The sequence below is a fragment of the Cricetulus griseus genome, chromosome 2 (genome assembly GCF_003668045.3).
Source record: "Cricetulus griseus strain 17A/GY chromosome 2, alternate assembly CriGri-PICRH-1.0, whole genome shotgun sequence".
NCBI classification, from domain to species: Eukaryota; Metazoa; Chordata; class Mammalia; order Rodentia; family Cricetidae; genus Cricetulus; species Cricetulus griseus.
In genome coordinates, this window is record NC_048595.1 from 287061093 (window position 1) to 287086335 (window position 25243).

Genomic DNA, 25243 nt, shown 5'->3' on the forward strand with positions numbered 1-25243 from the left:
GCTCTCTTCCCGGGCTTCCGTTCTTAGAGAACCAGCTGGCTCTGATTCCGCTCTTGGCACTCAGTTCCGAAGCCTTACATGCTATGGACACCCTAAGGAGGTTGCCCTGAGGAGGCCACCTAGTGTTCCTTTGCTTGTGCACCTGTTGAATACACCTAAGCTACTTTGACTGCCTGAAGAGATGGGCACTCAGGCACCAAAAGAGACTCTGAGAACCGTCATTTGTCGCCTATAAATACTTGGTCCGAAGAATCAGAACCTGGATGTAGATATTCTTTCTGGTGACTTTATGTTTATTCTGGGTGTTAGGTGACGGCAAGTATTCCATTGCCAGACTTAAGAAATCTTGACATCGGCATTGTGATAAGGACCTTAGAGACATAATCTCGCGAAATTTTTACAGTTTTAGCCTGTGATAAAGATAAACAAACTGAGACCTAGAGATGCCAAGACACTGGCTCCAGGCAGCGCAGTCCTGTGTGTGGCTATTTTGGTGATGTCATATAGTGCATGGCTTCCTGGTATGGCCTGCTTCCGGATCCCCAGTTTTGTAATTGACATTTGCAAGAAGGTCTAGGTAGCATAAAGCCAGAAGTCAGCTAGGATGGATAGGATTTTAATGATGAGCCTTGGAGGGCAGGCTTGCAACAGTGGGTGTCCAGTTGTCTGCCTTCCAGGTATTCCTAGCTAAACAGGATCACTTATACTTTAGGAGGTAACAAATGTAACAAGTGCTCACTTGCATTGTGCTTTGTCTCTAGCCTTTCTATCACACTTGTATGCACTGACTCTTGTTACAAAATAGATACTTGTGTGTATATATGCACATGTCTTAAAAGAGCATATCTCTTTCCACTTCTCAGACCATGCTATCAATGTGTAGTTTATCTAGCTGGGTGTGGTGAAATACATCCTAGGTTCCAGCTATTTGTCTTGGGAGCATCAGTAGGAAGATCCATTAAGCCCTGGAGTTTCAGATCAGATGAGGCAACATAGCAGCCTCAAAACAGACAAGTTACAGACAAAGAGAAGGCAAACAGCAAATAGCTGGCTTGCTGTGAGTCTCTTGATTAGGGAAGCGGTGTCTCCTGTATTCTGTGTCAGAAGTGTACAGAGTCATGGAATAATAATTGAATTATTCCAGTTTGGGTAATGTCCTGAAAAGTCCAAGTTTGGTCATTTGTCACAGCCTTGAAAGAAAACCATGGAAATTTCCATTCCATTTTAGATGTCTACTTCATAACACATTTATCAGAACCCAGAGATTAATTTCATGGTACAAAGCTACTGTGTCATCAAAGAGAATAAAATGCCTTTCATATGGGCTGCAGCAATGCCAAGCAAAGTTCAACGCTGGTGAGAGTGGTTTTGAAGCCACCTGGAACAGGTGTCTTCAGGCCATTAAGTTTGGGCCACAATGCATTTCCATGGCATGGGTGATATAGTACTTTGGGTTTTACAGCAGAGGTTGTAAAGAAAAGAATTGTCACAGTCTGAACCCTCTCTACGTCTATCCCTTCATCTAGCCATTTGTTGTCAGTAGACAATTACTTAGTTTTTTTGTTTGTTTTGGTGTGGGTTTTTTGTGTTTTTTGTTTGTTTTCCTTCCAGACAGGGTTTCTCTAATGTAATAGTTCTGGCTGTCCTGGAACTAGTTCTGTAGAACAGGCTAGCCTTGAACTCACAGAGATCCACCTGCCTCTGCCTCCTGAATTCTGGGATTAAAGCAAGTACCACCTTGGCCTGGCTACTTACCATTTTTAATCTGTTTTTCTTGGTCAATGAAATGAAACTTTTGTTTTTAAAGACATTGTAGCATTTGCTGAGAATGTTATGAGAGGATCACAGAAAACCTTTTGTTATTTTCTAATTGCTAATTGTTCTCACACTGGTGAAACATCCTAAATGCGACACTGTTGGATGGCATGGCTCTGAACTTGAAATCTCCACCTGTTCCAGGGCCAGCTAGCTGTGTTTCTTCTTTTCCTTGACCTTTCTTTTTCCCCAAGGGATAGGACTGGAGAGTTGCCTCAGCCATTTAAGAGTGATGCTGCTCTTCCAGAGGACTAGGGCTTTGGTTTCTAGCACCTACATAACAGTTTACAACTGTCTAACTCCAGTTCTGGAGATCTGATGCTCTCTTCTGGCCTCAGGCACATATGGTGTACAGACATATATTCAGGCAGAACACCTATCTACATAAAAATAAGAATAAATCTTTTTTTTCTTTTTTGAGACTGTCTCATAGCCCAGGCTGGCCTGGAACTCACAGAGAGCCACCTGCCTCTATCTCCCAAGTGTTGGGATTAAAGGTGTGTGCCACCACACTCAGCTAATCCTTTTTTATATGTTTTTTTAAATTTATGTTTATGGGTGTTTGACCTGCAAGTATGTCCATGTGCCACATGAAGAAGCCAGAAGAGTGAGCTGAATCCCCTGAAACTGGAGTTACACGCGGTTCTGGGGAGTTACACACTGGGGAGTTAACTCCACATGGAGTTACACACCATGTGGATGCTGGGAATCAAACCTGAGTCTTCTGGAAGAGCAGCCACTATTTTAATTGCTGAGCCAACTCTCCAGTCCCCCAGATATATAAACCTGGAAGGAAATAAACAAGGGAAGGAAAAAGATGCTCTCTCTCCTGAGTGGTGATAGCAGTGGGGGAGGGAGGCAGAGACATTGTGAAGACCTTTGTAAGTTTATGGCAGTCTCATCCTGACTCCTTCCTTACCGGTAAGGGGTGTGGCAGCATGATGTTTCTCCTAGGCTGTGGTTTCCCAGCGAGTCTGGGGATTGGGAGCCTGATGGAGTGCAGATTCCTGCCACGTGGGGAATGGTCGTTCCCGGCCTCTGTGTTCTAAGCTTTGTCCAAACACTTACTGGGCATGATAAGTGGCTTCCATAAGCGAGCCAACAGCTATGAGTGCATCCCTGCCCACAAGGAGAGCCAGCATCTTCCTTGTACATTTCCTAGTGGAGGTGCCATCTTGAGAAATGCCTTGTCTTCAGTGGCTGTGCCCTGTTGTAAAGTTCTTAGGCGATTTGGAAAGGAGAGTCTTGGATTGGATATTGAATTTGGGCTGTGTGAATGTTGAGGGAAGGATTCTATAACCTGCCCCCGCCTGTTCCGAACTAGCATCCTCTTCCACGGGACCTTCTCTGATGGTCTTCACACAAGCTCACCTTGCCTGTTAGCAGGAGGCTTGTTGAAGAAGTAATTCCAAAGTCCTGTTGCTAAAGAATTCAGTTAAGAGTCTTCTGTGTGGATCAGTGATAATAGATGACCCAAAGGCAGAGATGATATATCTCCCAGAGGCAGGGGAAGCACAGATGCAAGCACCAGGCAGGAAGGCTTTTGGAGTCTTTGGGGTAACCTGAGCTAGCATGGAGCCTTCTTCATAGCATACAGGTGTTCTGTCCTTGAGGGCTGAGACCACAGTGCCTGCTGTCTTGTCTCTGACTCTTTTAGACTCAGAGCAGACACAGGAACCGTGTTGATCCTCATTGGATTTCAGCTGCTTTCAAAGTTCAGGTTTTTCTGAAGAGCCCCAGGAAGGGTGGTTGAGGAGCAGCCCCGGCTTAATACTTCTTTTTGCTGACTGAAACTCCACCTCGACTTAGTTTTGTCTCTATTGGTGGATGGCAGTCTGGGAGAGGTGGGGAAGTAGGCCTGAGAAACTTGGTGAATGATCCTAAATTTTTGGAAGGGTTTCCTGGGGGGGATGTTTGTGCATGAACAGCTGGCTTCCCAGCCAACTCAGCTGCTGTGTTTGTATAGACACCACAGTCATGTTTGGTTTGATTTAGTGAGGTGGCCATGAGCCCAGCTAGGGCCCTTTAGAACTGTAGCCCAAATTTATGTGGTCACTGGGTCAAAGATAACCTATGTGGTCACTGGGTCAAAGTTCAACCTGCTTAAGACAATCACAGAGAACCACTAAGTGGCCATTGTATAGGTTCTCCAAAATAGAGGTGGAGATGGGAAGGTCCTGGCTGGGATGATTTGAGTACCTTGTCAGGAGGCCCCTTTATTAGAAGAAGTAGCCCTAAGGGGTTATAGCCACCAGTTCCTGCACTTGGCGTCTGGATACTCCTGCTCCCCAGTGCCCTGCAACTTGCTATGCAAATTGTCCAGCCTGTTACCTGCTACAGAGATGGACCCCCCAGGGTTTCTGACTGATAGGCAGTGGTGGTGCCAACCATAAGCCCCTAGGGATGGGCCTGGGTTATGTGTATACTTGAGATCCCTGGCAGGAGCAGAAGGCCAATGAGGCAGTGGGAAGCAGGGGTGGTAGATAAGGGACCAGGCTGGGACAGCTCTACCTGTTGGCCACATTTTAGACTTGGCCCTCTAGTTAGTCATGGGGATATGCTTCTCAAAGTAGGAGAACCAAAAGTATTTTGCTTAAGTTCTCTAGTTTAATTAAAAACAAAACGGTTCAACATAGGAGGTGCAGAGATCCTCTGCCCTAGGCTCTACAGATTGCCAGGCTGGTCTACCTTGGGGACCTGTGCCAGTCTATGGGCCATGACCTACTTCAGGAGTATATCTAGGGTACTTTGTTTCCCCTCTGTGATTTTTTTTTTTTTTTTTTTTTGCTGCTCAGTCTCTGCAGCCTTGCCAAATGAGGACAGAAACCATTTCTCCCCCTTTTTGAATTGTCTTTCAAGCCCCAGATAAACTGATCCAGGCTAGACTTGGGAAGTAGTTTGGATCATTTCTGAGTAGACACTGTGGTATGGTGGCTAACGCACTAAAGAGACAAAACCAAATCAGGTCAGGTAGGTGTCTGAAAGTGTCAATGCTCCAGAGCCCCTCTGTAGGACACAAGGCTGTGTGCCTCAGTCCACAGCAGCCTAGCTAAGGGCGCTTCCCGTTTTGAAGGCCCTACTGGAAGGGCTTCGCCTCATTGGGACTCATTCTTTAGGCAAATTGAGATAATGAATGAGAACCCTTCAAAAGTATTTAGGGCCTTGACCTAGATCTCTACCTGGAGCAGTCAGGTCAGGAAATACTCACAGGTCTCAAGCCTGTTTTTCTTCAAGGAGATTTGCTGAGGGTAGGCCTGAAAGTTTGTTTTGTTTTGTTTTTCAGTTAAATAAACTTCAGTTCAGCTCCGTAACAGATGGCTAGCGTTTGATGATGCCATTCTAAGTGGTTTACATACATCAACTTATTTAATCCTCAGAGTGAGGCAGGTACCAGTGAGCTCTATTTTTACACTTGGAGAAACTGAGTCACAGAGAGGCATAAGAACTTGTCTGAGGTTTCATTTCTAGTTAGTGGTGGGGCTGTGATTTGTGTAAGACCCAGAGGACATGTCCAGTAAAATGCCATTCTTGCTAGAAAAATAAGCCGATAGATATTTGAAGAATGACTCACTTTGTCCTGTAGACTTCCTGGTGAGTATGTCCACTGCACAGTTCGTCTGATTAGAGCTGATTTCATGATACACTTTTTTTCAGAGGAGGCTCCTGCTTGGAAACAAGCCACCCACTTTTTGGGCAGAGCTGGGTGTTACTAAAGGCAAATCTGACACTTAGAGGAATGTGCATGCTTCAAGCCTGCATTCCCTGAGGACAGAGCTCAGCACAGGTCTGGTGTTCCTTCCTGTGGATAACCTAGCATGGACAGCCTGGCGCAGTATCCAGGCACCAGTGAAAAGCACAGTTTCGCATTGTGGTGTTTGAATGAGAATGGCCCTCATAGTCTCGTATATTTAAAGGCTTAGTCCCCAGTCGGTGGAACTGTTTAGGAAGGATTAGGAGGTAATGGCCTTGTTGGAGGAGATGTGTCACTGAGGGTGGGCTTGGAGATTTCAAAAGCCCATATTACACCCCCCCCATGGACCCACCCTCTGATGTAAGCAAGCCCCCAATGAAATGCTTTCTTTTAAAAGTTGCTTTGGCCATGGTGTTCTATCACGGCCACAGGACAATAACTATGAAGAGGAAATGCTGGCACCCCAGGCTCACAAAGGCACTCCTTGGAGCGTGAGGGCTGATGGAGATGGAATGTAGGGCTGGGCCATCCCAAGCTCTGGGATGTGAGTCAGGAGAAGTTCCTAAGTGAGTAGGCGCTGTGGGGACAGATCCGCCTGCTCCTTCCTCTCCCTGCTTAGCCTGTTCCAGCAGGAGAGGGATGCTCTGCCCGGCAGGTGTTCATAGCTGCGCCTTGCACAAAGGTGGTGCTAGGCAGGCACTGGCATTGTCGCAAAGGGTTTGTGTGGGAAGGCTAGGTGCACCTGGGGGGTAGGTCACACTTGTTTGTACTTATGACATATGGGGCTGGCAGAGTGCTACTTGTCCTGACGTTCCCTGGTTTAACAAATGTTTCAGAACAGGATTCTCTGGGAGAACATTAGCCTCAGAGGACAGGTGGCAACTTGTTCTGATGGCCTGGATGACAACCCAAGGCACAGGAACATGTCCTGAAGTACAAACATGGTGGTCTGAGTTTAATTTGAAAGCGGCTTTTTGAGGGTACCCTTGTGAGGTCTGCCATGTCTGGGAGCTAGCTGCCTTGCCTTTCTGTAGATTCTGCTGTGCCTCCAACCTCAGCTGGAGGCTGATGGTCATCTCTCCTGCTCTCCTAGACTCATGCCCAGCATGCAGGCGAGCTCCTGATCTGTCCTCAGAGGATGTCTACTTTAGGTGAAGCAACATGTGTCCTGAGAACAGGGTCCCATCCTGGCAGGTCTTGGGGAGGCTCAGAGCCACGTGTCAGAGCTGCTATGGGCTTTGTTGGTGGGGGAGACATACTATTTGGACCAGATGCTCAGGCCCAGGAGAGTGGCTGACCCATTGTCCTGTCAAGATTAAGATGAGGATCCAGGTAGACAGTGAGCCTGGCAGCCAGTGCAGAACTCCTCCCTCCCATCAGGGCCACCTTTGTGTGAGGGCAGAGTGCAGGTGACTGTATAGATGATTCAGGTTGTTGGGAGTCTTTACCCAGAAAAATTAAACTACAACAGACCTTCTATCCCCTCAGCAAACCGCTCAGGTGTTGTCTGCCCTGCCCATCAGTCATCAGTAGCAGAGAACTTGGCTGTTACACATGGTGAAACTGACTTCAAGACATCCTAGGACAGTGGGACATGAGGCCATGATGTTGGGGCACCTGGTTGACTACAGGGTCTCAGACGCCTTCTCTTCCTGAGAGGAGGCAGGTCCCCAGCTAGAGAGGCAAATATCAGAGCTGTGGGCCCTTCAGAGTGAAAGACTGCCTTCCTGGCTTCCGGAAGCCGGAGCTTGGTGCACATTTGTTAGGGAAAGTGATGAGTGCTATGACCACAGGGACCAGGTAAGGGGACAACTTAGCCTTTAGGGTTGGCTTTGAGCTCCTTCTCTGCTAGACATAAACCAGCAAGACTGGTACAACAGTGTTGCAAAACCCCCATTCTCTACACCTCCGGGAGATCTTGAAATGTGGTCTGCCTCTGGGGCGGGGCTGGGTGGGGCCTGGCAGGGGTGGGGCCTGGCAGGGCGGGGTAGTGGGGCGTTGTCAATCATATTTCTCACCAAAACTCATGTGCTGCTAGTCCTCAGACCACACTTTAAGCAGTGAAGCTTTTATCCTAGTTGCTAGCTTAGGAGGAGAAGAGACCTGAGTCTCCTTATGCCGTTCTTTCTCTTGAAGTCGATTAATCTTTCCATAGTTCAGATCGTCTCTCCTATGCTGAGATTAATTTGTCTTTGTGTCTGTGTGTACGTTTGTGTGAGCCCCTTGTGTGTGCAGGTCACCCCCCGCCCCAGGTCAAAAGAAGGTGTTAGATCCTCTGGAGATTGAGTCACAGTCTGCCCACTCTTAACCTCTGAGCCATCTTTCCGACCCCGCCTTTTTAAAAAGACTTACCCACTAAGCATAAGTGCTTCACTCATCTCATGGTTTAAAATACTCCAAATTTGAATCTTAAGAGAAGTGATCTGGCAAGGAAACTATCTAATGAGGCTGTGAGATGTGATTTTCACTTTGTGTTGCTTCCAAATTAATGAAACTACCTGAGGTTGTGTCCTTGATCCAGGAACTAGCAAAAGCCATCAAGCCATAGCAGATGGTGGCACACACCTATAATGACGGGATGTGAAAGGCTGAAGCAGAAGAGCTGAGATTTCAAGGCTGTTCTGAGCTACACAGCGGCTTAAGCTCATGTTGGAGCATCTTGTTTTTTGTTGTCTTAAGATGAGCTCTCATGTTCCAGGCTGGCCTTGAACTCCTGAAGATGATCTTGAATATCTGATCCTCCTACTTCTGCCTCATGAGTGCGAGGAAGTCCACCACTGTGCCTGGGTTCTGTGCAGTGCTGGGAGCTGAGCTATGTTATCCCACATTCTACCAAATGAGCTACTGCTGTGCCCAAGTCACGAGGATCCCCAAAGACCACCAGGGAGACAGACCTACCAAATTGCAAAAGGAAGTTTTATTGTTTCATCCAACCATGACAGGGGCTTCATCTAGCAAGCTGACACAGCAGCCTCCGGAGGGAGTGAAGTTCCCCGGCTACTGCTAGGTTTTAAAGACAAAGTTACAGGATTACATCAGTAGGTATGGGTTGGTTTCTGATTGGTTGACATTTGGGAACAATTAGGGGAATTTTTTAAAGTCATATTTTGGCATGATATACCTGTGGACCAATTATTTTCATTGGTGGGTGCTGAGAGGGAACATGGCTCTGCCTTGTTACTTGCAGGTGGCCTGTTGTATATAGATATCCAATAGTTTTCAGAACTGTATCCTGGAGACTACAGGGGAGGTTTGGGTCTCTCCTGGACTTTCTTTTGTGGTCAAACAGTTCCCAGGAACCCAGTATCTGGGAGGCTGGGGGCGTCTGGAATTTCTTTGTGTTTACTTTTGGCCCTAGGCTCCAGGAGGCCAGAGGATCTGGAGTTTCTTTGTGTCATGTGCTGAGTCAAAGGCCTACGTGTCTTACTGTAGCCTGCCATGGCTGCTAAAGCAGGGGTCTGAGTGAGGGTCTAGTTCCTTCACTACAGTTCCAGTCACCCAGAGTTTTCATGACTGTGTGACGAACCATGTTCCTTTTGTGGATGCTCTAGTAGCTACTAGATTTTACAACTTAAAGTTCTACAATTCAATTTTTTTTTAGTAGTGGGTGTGTACCCAGCCTGATCTGATGTTCATTACATAGCCCAGGCTCTAACCTAAGATGGGCAAACACTACCACTAAACTATATTCAGAGCCCTCTATTAGAGTCTCATTAGAAGCCAGGTAAAGCCAGGCATTGGTGGTGCATGTCTCTAACCCTATCACTTGTGAGGCAGAGGCAGGCGGATCTCTGTGAGTTCCAGGCCAGCCTGGTCTACAGAGGGGGAGTGCCAGGATAGCTAGGGCTGTTACACAGAGAAACCCTGTCTCAAAAAAAAAATTAATTAAAAATAATTAAATAAAAAGACAGGTGAAGAGAGATAGAAGACCTGATAGCAACCTCTAGGTTCCACATGTGTATGCACACACACACACACACACACACACACACACACACACACACACACACACACACACACACACACACCACTCCATTGTCTGTTCTTAAAACTACATTTTCATGATGGCATAACATTAAAAAGCAAACTCGCTTGTTTTTTTTGGGGGGGTGGTATGGCATTGGTGGTTTAGTGGTGAATATGGCTGCTGTAGTAGTTTGAAAGAGAATAGCCCCAACAGTCTCTTGTGTTTGAATGCTTGGTCCCCAGTTAATGGAACTGTTTGGAAAAGATTAGGAGCTGTGTGGCCTTATTGGATGGGTATGTCACTGGAGGTAGTCTTTGAGTTTTCAAAAGCCATTGCCATTCCAGTTAGAGCACACACACTCTCCCTCTGTCTCTCTCTGTCTCTCTGTCTCTCTCCTTCTCTCTCCCTCTCCCTCTCCCTCTTCTTCTCTCCCTCTTTCTCTGTTTCATGGTTGTACAGAAGATGTAAGCTCTCAGCTTACTGCTCCAGCACCATGCCTGCCTGCTGGCTGCTATGCTTCTTGCCATGATAGTCATGGACTTTAACCCTCTGGGACCACGAGCCTTAAATTAATATGCTTTCTTTCCCCCTTGGTCAAGGTGTTTTGTCATGACAATAGAAAAGTAACTAAGATGCCTTCCATGAAAAAGTAACTGATTTTCCTTGGCTAGAGAGAGGACGGTTTGTGTGTCTGGGCATGTAAGGTACTGTTTTATATATGTTTTAATGAGCTGTACATTATATGAACTTGGCCTCAGCAGGGGTCTTATTAATGGCTGATAAATCTGTGTGTTGAGAATATTTTTAAGAGGAGGCTGTTGTTCTTTGGCTCCTGCTGAGGGATCCAGTGGAGCCCAGCTGTATCCTGCAGGAAGATGCTGTCACATGTGGTCATGGGACATGAGTTGCAGGATAGAGCAAACAGGCTTGGAAGAAAGACTTGAGGGTGCTTGCCCAAGAAGGTGTGAGCTTTGGAGGTGGTTACACCGCTTCCTTGGGTGCCCAGGGGCTCTTTACTTCCTGGCTGTCTTCTCTTTATGAACATTATGAGGAGCTTAAGGTGTTGATGCCCATCTTGGACACCAAGAAACTCTAAGATCTGGTCCTGAGGTGCCTGGGATCGAAGAAAGTTTAGTCATGTCTGAGCTGCTTGGCATCCTCCAGGAGACAGATGGATAGACAGACACATGAGTGTGCTGGAGGTCAAATCAGAGTGGAAAATGTTGATGTGATGGTTAGCTTTGTCACCACCTTGACACAATCTAGGATTGCCTGAGGAGACAGTCTCAATGAGAGATTGTGCAAGTCAGGTTGGCCTGTGGATATGTCTGGGGGTGAGGAGCAGGGTGTCTTGACTTCATTAGCTGAGGTGGGAAGGCTCACCCCCCTTGGGTGACACCATTGCCTGGGCTAGGGGGCTCCTGGATTGTGTAAGAGTGGAGAATATGAGCTCAGCCCTGGACACAAGTTCCTCTGCTCTTGGCTGTGGTGTGATGCAAATAGCTGCTCCGAGTTCCTGCCTTGACGTCCCTGAAATGATGGGCTGTGACTATAACTTGGAGTTGTAAGCAGAATTAACCTAAAGCTGCTTTTATCTCAGGGTATTTTATCAGCAACTTGAAAGGGTATCAGGGTGGTTGATAACCCTCAGAGCTGAGCTAAGCTGGGTGAGGGTTCCTTAGACTGGGTGAGCTCATAAAGTGGCAGCTTTTCAGTGTCAGCAGACAAAACTCAATAACCTTTCCATAGGCCCTCGTTTGTCGATTAGAGGATCCAGGGGGAGGAGGAGGAGAGTTCCTTTCCCTGAAGTTTCTGAGAAGCAGCTGTACCAAAGCTGCGATCCATGGAAAGCACACCGTGTTCTTCGGAGGACACCATGAGCAAAACTCAACTGAGTTCAAACAGCTTTTTATGGACAGTTGGGACCCCTCCCTCACAAACTTGCCTGTCCCTCAGTCTTTCCTTTCCATGCAGTCCTTTGTGACAAAAAGCTGATAGACATCCTGACTCCTCTTTTCCTCAGTCCCTGCCAGCCTACCCACTCTAACATTAAACTAATACCAATTACGCAGTACCTTCCCTTACTCCATCACTTTGAGTGTCCAGCCCCTAACCACTCTTGCAGCAGCTTCCTCATGGTCCTACCAGCTGCTGCCCTTTAATTGTCCCCCTTCACCTTCCTCATTCGCCACCTTTCCTGGGCTCACTGGCTGTGAGCTGTAGTAAGCCAGAACACCCCTGACCTTCACAAGCAAGGAAAAATGGCCCTGCCCACATCATCCCCCAGAGCTGTCGGGGAGTAAGTCTCCATTGTTTTTAGACCCTACCCTGAGTCATGGTACATGTGATTGGCACTTCACAAGGAAAAGCTATCCAACATTGAAGCATGGTACATGGAAACAGGCCTGGGGTATCAACATGTCTTACTCAGTACAATCTTGGTGGGAGGAGCTCCTTCTACACCGTTGGGTGGTATAGGAAAGAACAAGGCCAGAAGGTTTGAAAATGATTGGTGACTGTCAAGTCTACCAGACAAAGGACATTGATAAAACCCAGCAATGACATAGGCCATCAGCACAGGGCAGTGCGATAGACGCCTGTGTTACTTTTTGTTGCTATGATAAAAACTGTGACCAAGGCAATTTATAGATTCTTTTTTTGGTTTTATGGCTCCAGAAGGAGAGTCTGTAATGGCAGGAGAGACGTGGTAGCTGGTTGCTGGTTTGAGCAGGAAGTTGATCACATTTCCATTCTCAAGCAGGAAGCAGAGAGAGCAAAGTGGGGTGAGATTGTAACCCTCAAAGCCCTCCCCAGTGGTGTGCATCCTCCAGAAAGGCTCCAACTCTTAAAGATTTCTTAATATTCCCAAAGAGCACCACCAGCTGGGACCAAGTGCTCAGACACCTGAGTCTGTGGGGCAGTACTCATTTAAAACACTATAAGGCCTTACACAGACTTGTGTGGATGGGTTGTTTTAGCCTTAAGCAGACTTGTGTGATGGATTGCTTTAGCCTTAACAGACTTGTATTGATGGATTGCTTTAGTTTATGAGAAAGGTACTCATTTGGGTTTGGGAGAAGGCTTGATTTTTTTCAGTGAAGTAACCTGAGTTCATATCCCCAGCACTCATGTTAAAAAGAAAAAGAAAAAAAAAAAAGGCCCAGCTGGATGGTGGTGGTGCACACCGTTAATCCCAGCACTCAGGAAGTAGAGGCAGATGGATCTCTGAGTTCAAGGCCAGCCTGATCTACAGAGTGAGTTTAAGGACAGGCAGGGCTATTACACAGAGAAATCCTGTCTCAAAAAAAAAAGAGAGAGAGAGAGAGAGAGAGGAGGAAGAAGGGGAAGAAGAGGAGGAGGAGGAGGAAGAAAGAATCCAGTCCCACCGTTCACCTATAGTCCTAGCTCTGGGAAACAGAAAGGGGGGCAGGGGTCCCCAGACATTCAATGACCATTCTAGCAGAATCAGCTTTGACTTCATTTAAAGACCCTGCCTCCAAAATAAGGTGAAAGCAATTGTTAAAGATACCCAGCATTGTACTCTGGCTTCCATACACATAACACACGCACATGTGAGCACACATTTACATATCATATGCTTGTGTACCTGCAGGCACATACAGCTGGGCCGGGGTGGTGGGGAAGGGTAGATATTTGGTAAATGAGGATAGCCATGGACTATCATGACATCCCATGGGACTCTTGCTAAACATTCAGAACAGGCCTTGCTAGACACATAGAAAAGAGTAGGGCAAAAACGTGGGTGTGCCTACAGGGGGCTTCTGCTTCTCACTCAGGGGAGTTCATGCAGGAGATTCTCCCACAGCCAGTGGTCTGGTAACTAGCTCCTCCTTGATCACAAAGCCCCAGGATCCTAGTAGTGAGGCTCCCCAATAGGAATCCTGTGTGCTTGAACTCCAGGGACATAACCAGTTATAAAAGCTCACACATCTAAGGATGTGACACCCTGTCCTGAGGTTGTAATTCACTTACTGAGTTTTCTTGTCTAGAGTCTATATGCCATTTGAGGTCATTTTTACCAGACGTATTGTTGGATTGTAACAGGTGACATTCTTCCATCTTTATGAGGTTGCCAAAGGTCTTGGTTCATTTTCTCTTGCTTATAACAACATACCTGAGGGAAGCATTTTTATAAATTTTGCTCACAATTCTGGAGATCCAAGCCTATCATGAGGTAGATAATATCACATGGCAGTGTGTGTGTGTGTGTGAGAGAGAGAGAGAGAGAAGGGGGGAGGGGGGGGGGGGAGGGAGAGGGAGAGGGAGAGAGAGAGAGAGCGAGAGCGTGAAATCATATGTTGAGAGGGAGGAGGAAACCTGGGAGGGAAATCAGGCTTTCTCTTTCATACCTGTTCACTTCGCTATCATTCTTGTTCAGTCTGTATCTTCAGACCAGCATTAATCTCTTCACGAAGTCACACCCAGTCACTTCCTGCTAGGCCCCACTTCTTAAAGCCTCCATTGCTTCTCATCAGTTCCTCTGTGAACCAGATTCCAGCACAGCAGCCTTTGTAACAAATGGTCGGTATCCAGACCACAGCACCAGGGCCCAGGGTTAGACAGATGCCCAGGGTTAGACGGATGCCCAGGGTTAGACGGATGCCCAGGGTTAGACGGATGCCCAGGGTTAGACGGATGCCCAGGGTTAGACGGATGCCCAGGGTTAGACGGATGCCCAGGGTTAGACGGATGCCCAGGGTTAGACGGATGCCCAGGGTTAGACGGATGCCCAGGGTTAGACGGATGCCCAGGGTTAGACGGATGCCCAGGGCTTATATTGAAGGAGAAGTGATTTACCTAAGAGCCTCTGCCCATGCCTAGCCATGCAAACACTTAGTTACACCCTTATGTTAAATCAGGCGTTAGAATAAATAAATTACAGGAATGGGTAAGAACTTACTAAATATTGTAAAAAATCTGGCTTTTAAAGCTTTAGAAGAAAACATAGGAGATGCTTTTCCAGTTTTATGGTATGAAGAAAAAAATTTTAAAAAGTACAAAATTCAGAGACCATCACAGAAAGCCAGAAAGATCTGAGAAATACTTTGTTGAAATCTACAGATAGAAAGATAGACAAACAACACTGAGTGTGTGTGTGTGTCTGTGAATTTTCCCGCATATGTGCTGGGGAGGATATAGTGTGTCTGTCTCTCACCCTGGGTCACACTGAAAGATTTGACTACACAAAAATTTCACACTGTGCTGTATGACAGGATTCCATGTGTTTGTTAGAAGATAAGCAATAGCCAGAAAGAATCTGCAGCCCTTAGCGACTCAGGAAGGGCCAAAGAGTGACCATCATGGCATACAAGAATGCCTATAGACCACAAAGGACAGTAGAGAGCTGGCAGGGAAATAATAACTGATTCTCAAAAGGAGATGTACAAATGGCCATAACAATGGGGCTGGCACGGCGAGCTCTGCCTGGCATGGCCATCTGAGTGTGATCAGAGCCGCAGGAGTGATGGCTGAGTCTCTCTTCTCTGGCCACATTGATCTTTGGCTCTCCTGTGAGTCACACGGAGGGTGACTGCCAGCACACTTTGCCAGTCACCCAACCCACCTGGGCCTGCAGCTGTGCCTTCACACCTGTTTCCCTCCCCAGGGCCTGACCTCTCCCTTCCCCAGGGCATTAGGTTCTAGCCTGTACTGGCTCCCTGGGTGGGTCTTAAAGGTTTCTAGACAAGCCCAGGCTGGACTTGAAGCTTCTAGTCACAACCTTTGAGATGCAAGCATTAGGCTAGGAATATCAGGACTGGACTCAGGTGCTCGAGGCCTGAACTCTATCCTAGAGCCGGTCTGGAAGTAGCAGGAGGCAATGAGGAATCTGCAGTGTGCAGGGCTGGGGTGGCCTTTCTCTCTGAAAAGGCTAGGATTGGTAAGGACAAAGCAAGCCCTCAGGTCGGCATCTGTGATGGGCATTGGAGACAAAATGGTCCACTCTTCCCAGAGTTGGGTTCCCCCAGAACCAAGGATTCCACTGGCAGATGGCACTGAACCCTGATGCCAAATGTTCTTGTTCCAAGGCCCTGCGGTAATGTACCCCACAGCCCAATGTTTCTTATATCCTGGTTATCTTTTGTTCATAAGACACCAACATGTGTCAGGGTGTGCAGTGTCCATGTGGGACGTGGTTTGGGAATTCTGTTCTGCCATAATTAATCAGTCCATGGCCAGATATTGACACAGTCTAAAGGCCATTATTATGTACAAGGAAAGTGCTAACTCTAGTCACTGGGAACCTTTAGCAGGTAAGTTAGAGGAAGTAGTTTGAAATTGAAAGAGGTGGTGGGTACTAGGGTCATCCCAGGATTTTCCCTGTCCTTTTGGGGAAATAGCAAGAGATTCTGATGATGGTCAGAACCTCTATACACACAAACAGGCTTGTTCAGTTCAACAGCTATGATGGAGTAAGGGGTCAGAAGAGTCATACACACGTGGCCTGAAACATGGCGTAGGTGGGATGTGGAGAACACACATATCCAACACAGATGAACATGCGTGTCTGATCATAGTCCTACTTCCACTAGCTTTATCACCATAATCGGAGAAACCCAAGAAAAGAATTGTGCCGTTTTCTAGATTGGGAGCCAGAATTATAGAAGACAGACTTTTGGGGGATTGTTTGGCTTCTCCATCAGCCTTCTGGAGCTGTCCGTCCTGTCTGCAGCAGTCCCCACATAGCCAGCCCACCCTCCAATCTATTCCCTCAACTGTGTGTGTGTGCACGCTCACACGCAGCACACACACACACACACACACACACACACACACACACACACACACACACACACACACACACACACAAGCTCCTCTGAACTGGGCCTTCCCAGAAGAGCCAAGGGCTGGAGAAATGTCAGTGTTTTTTGTTCTTCCCTGTCTTGCCTGTATTCCTGCACACATCCATGACTGCTGACTTTAAACACTGTCTTGTCTGCTCTCTGGGATCTGACACTCCTGTGGGGGACCCTCCTTGTGATCATACACACCATTCCCTGGTCTTCTCTCATTCCATACCCATCCTAGGTGCTTTGCCTCCTCTGTTGGCCTAGCATCTATGACCACCTCACCTGGAGACCTAGGGCAAAACCAACCCCCAGAAAGCTGTTTCAGCTCCCTTTCTGCTCTCCTGTATCCTCACCCCAATCAGCAGTCCTGTAGCCCACCAAGGCCCAGACACAGCTGCCCTTACCCTGCCTCTGTCTCTTCCTTCCCTGTCTTGCCTGGATTCCTGCACACATCCATGATTGCTGACTTTAAACACTGTCTTGTCTGCTTGCAAAGTGCCCAGCCAAGAACAAGTCCAGACCTCTGCATCTCTGTACACACTCATGTTGCCCAACATGGCCAGGAAGGAAGGCACCACCAGGGATTGTCAGTGCTGTGGGGTGATTTGACTGTACGTGACCTCAGTCTTTGCAAGCCTTCTCTCACCTAATCAATATGCTTCCTGCTTCACAGCGAAAAGAAAGTAGTTGGGAGACGGCCTGTACACGTGCTTACCAGCTCTTCCCTGTGTGCCCAGTGACCACGCCTCCTCCACCTTTTAAACTCTCCTTTCCTTCCTAACTCCCACCTTCACACCGAAGGCTGCTGGGAAGCCCATCCTGACCCCAAACCCCAGCTCACTTCCCAGGTCCCCTTGTGAGGGTGCCATGTGTGTGGGTGTTGTCTGTGTATGCTGTGCCGGCTTCACTCCTCTCTTGAAGCAGACCCAGCCTGAGTACTGCCCTTGCCACACCTCTGAAATCCTTCATCAGGGCCCCAGGGACATCTACCCTGTGGAATCTTCCACCCTGTTTATCTCCTGGGCAGCGGTTCACCTCAGCTCCTCAAGCGCTTTCCTCCACGGTCTCCAAACACTTCATTACCCTTCTTCACTCTCACTCTGGCAGTGCCGTGTTAGCACTAAAGCTGGCATATGAGAGCACGGAGGAGCCTGTGAACTGAAGTGTGATTAGGGACCTGGTCTCTCCCTCAGCTCAGGTTCCCTACACCTTGCTACTGTTCCATGCAGGACAAGGAGGCCCTTGTGGATCACAGCCCATGGCTTCTCAGGGGGTGAGTGAGAGTGCTCTTGTACAGGCACAAGGTGGGAGGGGACTTCAGGGGAGGGCTACCCCAGTTAGGAAGAGGTGGGGAAGAACCCAGGAACCAGTTTGGCTAGTCTGTTCAGAAAGAAATGATGGACAAACTGGAAGAGTGGGTAGGAGCAGGGCCTCCTGTTTGCCAGGCCAAGGCCTGGGGACCCAGTGGGGTCAGCCAGCAGCTGGTTGGGATCCAAATGAATGATCTCTCTTGTGAAGAAGGGCTGACTGAAGCCCTGCTCCAGGAGTAGGTGGTCCAACTGTGGTACATTGTTCCGGAAGATCCCCATGTCTCTAGAGGCTGTGCACACACGGAGAAAGGTGTGTTTGCCTGTTTCCTTCTGGTCCCCATTGGACCCAATTGCTCTGTGTAAGGAGCTACAGCGGCGCAGCGACTGAGTTCTCTCCTCCTCGGCCAGATGCTTGGCCAGTCCTGTGTCGGGCTGTGTGCCTTTAAGGTACACATTGCCTTTTCCCCGATTCCCAGACTCCTGACCTCCTCACCTCATCCAAGCTAATTTATCTTGGAAGGGCTGGGTGGGATTGAAAGTAGGAAGGGAGGAACATGGAAGAGAATGTGGGGGGAGGGGCGCCCTGCCCAGAGCCTCTCCCAACTCTGGCTGTGGGAGACTCTGCTTTCTTTCCCTTTTCTCTGGGCTGAGACAGCAGCACAGCTGGTGGGAGGGTGAGCATTTGCTAGCCGCTGCTTTTTGATGCCCCTCTCTCCAGAGCTCTTTGTGGTCTGGACCTTTGGTGAGGAAGAGGCAGTGGGGAAGACAGGAATGCGTCTCAGCAGCTGACTGTCTGGCTGGTTGGCTTTTGTCTTGGCCTCAGCTTCTGTGTCAAACAGATGTTTTGATTTCCACTGTGCTTAGCAACCCTCCGGCAGCCTCTCTGTGCCCCAGAGAAACCGTTGTAAAGAGAGGCTTCAGGCGCCTGATAACTGGGAAGGAAAGGACAGTCACCACTGAACTCAGTGTCCACACAGGAAGGAGACTGTCTTTGAATGGAGTCCGTGTGTCCTCTTGAGACCCTGAAACCCAAGAAAGCGGCTTCACATCATGCCCAGGAATGTGGTCTGAGTGGTCCTTCAGTCTTGGGCTGATGGCAGCATTCAGTTGACAGCTTATTTTTCTAACTTGTGGGAAGGGCTTTGCCGGCAATTCCTCACGGGATGTGATTGTGGAAAATATTATAGGAAGAGTGACTGAGGTTTGACTGACTATGGACCTGGCTTGGCTGCCTTCTTCCTAGAACATGGCTGGACTGGACTGGTCCTTCCTCAGATGAGAAGCTGGCTACATCTGAGGGGATAATCACCCCCATGCCAGCCAGCCCTTACCCCAGGATTCTCTTGCCCCAGAGCTGTGTCCTGGCAACCAGAATCCTGGGGATGCACATTTACTGTGTTTGGGGAGAGTCTTTAGTCCCTTGCAATTGCACAAGAGTTAACCCCCAGGGTCTTCTCTGGTCTGCAAGTGGCCTTTGTGGGCCCTGTCCTTTACTTGTACCTCACCCTACTTCCTCTTAACTCTTTAGCTATGGAGACAAGTTTTAGCATAAACCATGCTGAGAGACATAGACAACATCTCTCAAGTTGCCAGGGAAACAGGACCAGAAGTCGGCCGACAGAGAAGTCATTTTAGAAAGAGCTGTAACTCTAGGACTGCGTTCATGGTGAGGCTGGATACCCAGCCTCAACCCCTTCGCTGCTATGGTCCTCCTTGCCCTCTGTCACTTTCTCAGAAGAGTCCTGTCCCATCCTTGGTGTCTTCATTCTCCATGTTGGTGACCCTTCTTCAGACCTCGTTCTCTACCGAGAATGTCCCTCTCTGCCCTAACCTCTTACTTCCACAGCCACTTCGTGGGACCTCTCTCATCTGTGTTAGACATTCTACTCTTCCTGCTTCCATCTTGGTTATTGCCTGTGCCTTTGTTCCCCACCTACGGCCATCGTTGGCCCTGCTGGGTTGGAGGTCCCTTGAGCCTTTCTTTATTTTTCAGTTTCCCACCCCAGGACCTCTACCTTGTCTTGTCTGTACCAGGCAGAGACCAGCCCTGCACTATGCCCCTCCTTCCTCTGCCTCATTTTCCTGGTCCTACACACTTGGCCAAGCCTGGTCCCTGATTAACTCCTGTCATTTATGTCTGTACTGTTTCTGAGGTTGGAAGTTTATTGAGATACCACTTTGCCATTTGGGTGGGAATTGTGGTTTGAAAGAAAATGGCCCCCAAGGGGAGTGGCACTGTTAGGAGGTGTGGCCTTCCTTGTTGGAGGAAGTGTGTCACTGTGGAGGCGGGCTTTGAGATCTCATATATGCTCAAGCCATGTCCAGTGTATCAGATCACTTACTGTTGCCTGTGAGTTAAGATGTAAAACTCTCAGCTCCTTCTCTAGTACCATGTCTGCCTGCATGCTGCCTTGCTTCTCACCATGACAATAATGGACTAAACTGTAAGCGAGCCACCACAATTAAATGTTTTCCTTTATTAGGGCTGCTGGGTCATAGTGTCTCTTCACAGCACTAGAAACCCTAAGACAGTAGCTCAGAATCCCCTACTCACGTTGCCTCTTGAGTCAGGACCCTGAGCTCCGCTGGCTCTTCCATCACTCTTCTCTGCTTTGTCCCTCCTCACCCTCACCCCTCACCGATGGCCTGGCTGTCATGGCACTAAGAACGTTGAAGCCATCGAGAGAAGATTTTCACTGACCAGCCAATCCACACACCGCTGCCACCACATTCTGTTCCCTGTGTACTGTCCATGCCCTCGAAACCCTGCAGTGGCCTCACCTCACTCAGAAACCACCCATCTTTTATGGCCTATAAGACTGTGTGATTTCTCACCTCCTCGTTTCCTCTGTGAGCTTTGCTGCTGACCTCCATGCTGGTCCTGTACATCAGGAATGGCTCTGCCTCCGGGCTTTTGTAGATTCTCTTCTTGGCCTGTAGAGCTCCTCCACTCTCTCTTGGATCATCTCCCTTATTTCATCAGATCTGAATTCAAATGCTGCCTTAGTAGTGAAGTTATTTCAGACCAAGTTGAGGTTTCATTTCCTTCCCACTTGCCATTTCCCACTTTCTGTTTAACTTTTCACCTCATCTCATGTCACTGCTTATCTGGAGCAGTGGTCCTCAGCCTTCCTAATGCTGTGACACTTTAATATAGATCCTCATGTTGTGGTGACCCCCAACCATAAAATTCTTTTCATTGCTACTTCATAACTGTAATTTTGCTACTGTTATGAATTATAATGTAAATATCTGATATTTCCAGTGGTCCTGTGAAAGGGTCATTCAACTCCCAAAGTTGTCTCTACCCATGGCTTGAGAACCGCTGATCTGCGGTGTGCTTATTCAACTGTCTGTGTTGGCACTGGGTAGTCTCTGTCCCTTCTGCTGTGCCTGTGCAAAGCCCTGGGGCTTTTATCTCTACCAGGTCTGCCCTCTCCTGCCAGTACTCATCCATACATAAATCACTCAGGTTCCTTCTTGGATACTGACACATGCATGCCTTAGGTCCACTCTGGTGTAGACGATCTTTGTCTGGTTCCCTGTCCCTTGCCTAGAACCCACCAGACACCATCATTTAGCTCTTAGAGGTGGGTTGGTTGAGGACTAGCATGAGAGGGCAAGGGCTGAGAGAGTAGAGGTTACCCTCAACAGACTGGTTGTTTGTGGCCAGGTGGGGGAAGTGAAGTGTTCCCATGTGGAAAAACCTACAGGAACTTTGACAGAAGGCATGGAAAGCAGAACACTCCATCTGCTTTTGAGACATTAGGTAAGGAAAGGCAGATGTTGTGGATGGGTAGCCTACAGATGTGTGCACTTACCCGTTGCTGCTTAAAATAAATGGAGCTTGGTTGCCAACACTGAACAATCAGGAGTGTCCTATTTCTCTTGAAAATTTTCATCTTCGAGGACACTGGCTGACATACCCACCTCTTGGCCACTGGGTGCAATTGTCAGTCTGTCCCTACCAAGGGGAGGCTTGTTCCCTGCCACATAATGGCCCCACTCGGTAGCTGTGTTCATTCGTTGCCTATTTGGTGCTTGTAGACATTTGAGAGATGATCTATATGTTCAAGAGAAAGGGCTTTCTTTTTCCATCAGCGCTCTTAGGATAATGGAGTTTCTTGGGGGACAGAAGGGTGAGGGCCGATCTGGACAAGGTGCTGGAGGTCAGGCTTCTGCGTGCAGACATTGTGCAGCAAGGGCAGCGAGGGTGCTGCACGCTGGAGATGGAGACAGGCACTGAGGAGCGAAATTCGTAGAGAGCCATTCTTGAGGGATGGGGAGTCTAGGCTTTGAAGGAATTGGCTCCACCAGTAAGAAGGTTACCAAGTACAAGGGCTGAGCAGGGGCTCCTAAAAGACACATGGAAGTCCTAGGCTCCAGTACCTCAGGATGAGACCCATGTTAGTCACCCTTGTGCCACTGTGACAAAGTACCCAAAAGAGTCAGCTTAAGGGGGAATGGTTTATTCTGGACACATACCATCTGGCTTGACTCCATTGCTTTCAGGAGGAATGTCATAGAGGATGCATGTGGTGGAAGCCAGCTGCTCATAGTCTAACTCACCTGGCAGAAATGAGGACAATCTAGAGACACTCACGTCTCTCAATCTGACTATCCAATTATCGAAACAGTGGACTCCAGGAATGGGTATTTCATGCTGGGAGAAGAGAGTATATGTGAGGTGGAGGTGGGCGGGAGTGGGGGGAGATGGAGGTTTCTGTCTTACCTGGTCCCGCAGCTGATTAGCCCCAAATAAACACATGGATGCTATGTTAATTATAAAACTATTGGCCAATGGCTAGGACTTCTTACTGGCTAGCTTTCTCTTAATTACTAACCCATAACTACTAATCTATGTATTTTTTAAAGATTTTATTTATTATGTATACAGTGTTCTGCCTGCATGTATGCCTGCATGACAGAAGAGGGCACCAGATCTTCTTATAGATGGTTGTGAGCCACCATGTGGTTGCTGGGAATTGAACTCAGGACCTCTGGAAGAGCAGCCAGTGCTCTTAACCTCTGAGCCATCTCTCCAGCCCCTAATCTATGTGTTTCTACATGGCCTCATCTTACCAGAGAATGCCTGATGCATCCTATCTCCTGGTCTCTATATGACATCTCTCTCTCTCTCTCTCTCTCTCTCTCTCTCTCTCTCTCTCTCTCTCTCTCTCTGCCTCGCTCCCCAGCATTCTCATCTCCTAGCCCCATCTATCTTTCCTGCCTCTATTGGCCAATCAGTGTTTATTCATCAACCAATAAGAGAAACATATACAGAAGCCTCCCATCACAGGGGGGCTTGCCTCCCTGAAAGGTACTTCACAGAGGTCTAACAACTTGTCAGGGCACTCTATAGGAGGAGCCTGGAGCCCAGACAATGATGGGGCGGTGCTGCGCAGGACTGCTTGACCAGGACTGCTTAGATGTGCACATCCTCAGCCCTCTACTCAAAGTTTACTCTCACTTCTGGACCCTAAAACAAGATTGAGATGGGCTTCTTTGGGGGGGGTCACTAGATCTCTTTGTCCCTCTTCCCAAGATAGCTTTTAAATACCTCTGCTTTCTACTTTCCATTCTTGACTCTTTTACTAGTTTATTGGGAATGGGTGGCCAAACCTGACTTCAGTCTCAGGCTGCGACCTCCAAGTTTGATAACAAGGAGACTCTTTCTCCTGGGGGTCCCAGTTACCCCCTCCCGATAGCACCTACAGCCCGGAGACTAAAGCACCAACACAGACCACAGCAGCATTTCATGGACAGAGGGTAGAGGACGTCATCCAGTGTAACTGTTGAAGTCATGTGACATATTAGGACGGGGCATGTAGACAGAAAACAGTCAAGTGAGGCAGAGAGTGACTGAGGCTACAAGTCAAGAAACATCAAAGATGGCTAGCAGCAGCCACCAGGAGCTGGATGAGGCGGGACCCTCCTCTGTAAGACCCTGGACTCACCTTGAGTTAATTAACTTCCCTCCCCTCACCTGTGAGAGGGGACATGCTTGTTGTTTGAAGCCTCCTAATTTGTTTATGGTTAGTCAGTTTGTGATGGGAAAGTTGGTGTTTCATGTATAATATAATGGTCCCATCTGGAAGAGGTGAGAACTGTTCCGAGTTGTCACAGCAATAAGTGATTAGGGAGTCAATAATTTACAGGAATCAAACCGGACAAGGCAGCCCTGGTGAGTTTTGTCTGTTAGCTTAAAAAATATTAGCAACAAGGCTGTTTCATGGCATGTTGTCTAACTCGCCGTCCCATCCCGTGTCTGATGCTTAGTCCACAGGGCCATGGGTCAGTTTGGCTTCCACAGCTTCTCCTGGGGTCACCTCCCCACCCGCTGAAGTGAGAACTGGGCCATATCACATTGTTTAGCAGTTTCCTGTCCTTTGTTCAATCTACTTAGGTTTATTTACGTAGCTGAGAGAATGCACAAAGCCGCCTTTGTTCTATGGACAAAGTGAGGGCAATGACACTTGGGGTCTGTGTCAAAGGCTTTGTGAAGCTGCTGGATGCCCTGGTTGTTGGTGTTGCTTATCAGAAGAGAGCTGTTCCTTTCTACCCCTTGTCTTGGTCTTGGCTACACCTAAAACCTGGGAGGACAGCAGATGCAGCCAGGGCTGTGCACTGCAGGTCGGGCCTCCATGTCTGATGAGGCTGGATTCCACAACTACAGAGTAGGGGTCAGACCTTTCCCGGAGACTCCTTAGACCCAGGACAACACCCACTCTTTACCAGTGAGCATTCTGGGTGAAGGGACGTGCCCCCACCCCTTTCTTGAATGTCCCTGTGTGGGCCCTGAAGAAGTGTAACTGTTGCTGTCTGAAATGAAGGCATTCTAAAGAGAGACCTGTGCCTAACCTCTAACTATCCCACTATTGAAACAATAGACCTCAGAGGCTGGAATTTCCCCAGGAATGTCATGCTGGAACAAGGAAAAAGTTGAAGGCTGGTGCCAACCAGAGGAACGTGTCTCTCAGATTTCACACAGTTCTGCCAAGATGTCAGACCATCGGCAGCAGACAATGATAGGTCACTGAAGAGTGGGACCAGACTTATCAGGACTACTTAGTTATAAGTACCTCCTTGCTCTCTGTTTGCCCTTAAACTCCATGCTTATCCCTAAGATGAATTTGAGGGTTCACTGGACCTCTTTGTTCATCTTTCCAGTGTGGCCACATTGAATAAATAGTTTTTACTTATTTCTTGAAATGGCCATTTGAGGACAGGGAGCTGAGCCTAGGTCATTAGGGCTGCCAGGGCCCAGACTCTGACCCTAACAACTTGGGTAGCAGAAGTTCACATGCTAACCCTGAGTCTGTACATGTGAGAAAGATATCTTCTATCTTATTGGTGGGTGGTTGTAGGCCAGTAACTCTGTAGGGCTGTTCCGATCAGATTGGGGACCTTGTGGCATGTGCAGCTGTCTGGGTAGCTCTTAAAAGATAGAAGAAGCAGAGAGAAGAGAAATGGAGAGAATGAGCTGGGAAGATGAAAACGGAAGTTGGTGCCGCTACATCTGGATTGAAAGAGAGAAGGAGGAGCTGAGAGCTAAGGAAAGTCCAAGACTGGCTCCAAAGCTTCATGAAGGAGAAGTCCCGCACATACCTCCATTCGAGTAGTGGTTCCCACTGTAGAATGCTGACCTTCA

The 25243-nt window shown here is 48.1% G+C and overlaps 1 protein-coding gene across 1 annotated transcript in view; it reads left to right on the forward strand.

Annotated features, from left to right (window-relative positions):
• Positions 1-25243, forward strand: part of Synj2 (synaptojanin 2) — a 99186-nt gene that overhangs the window by 668 nt on the left and 73275 nt on the right.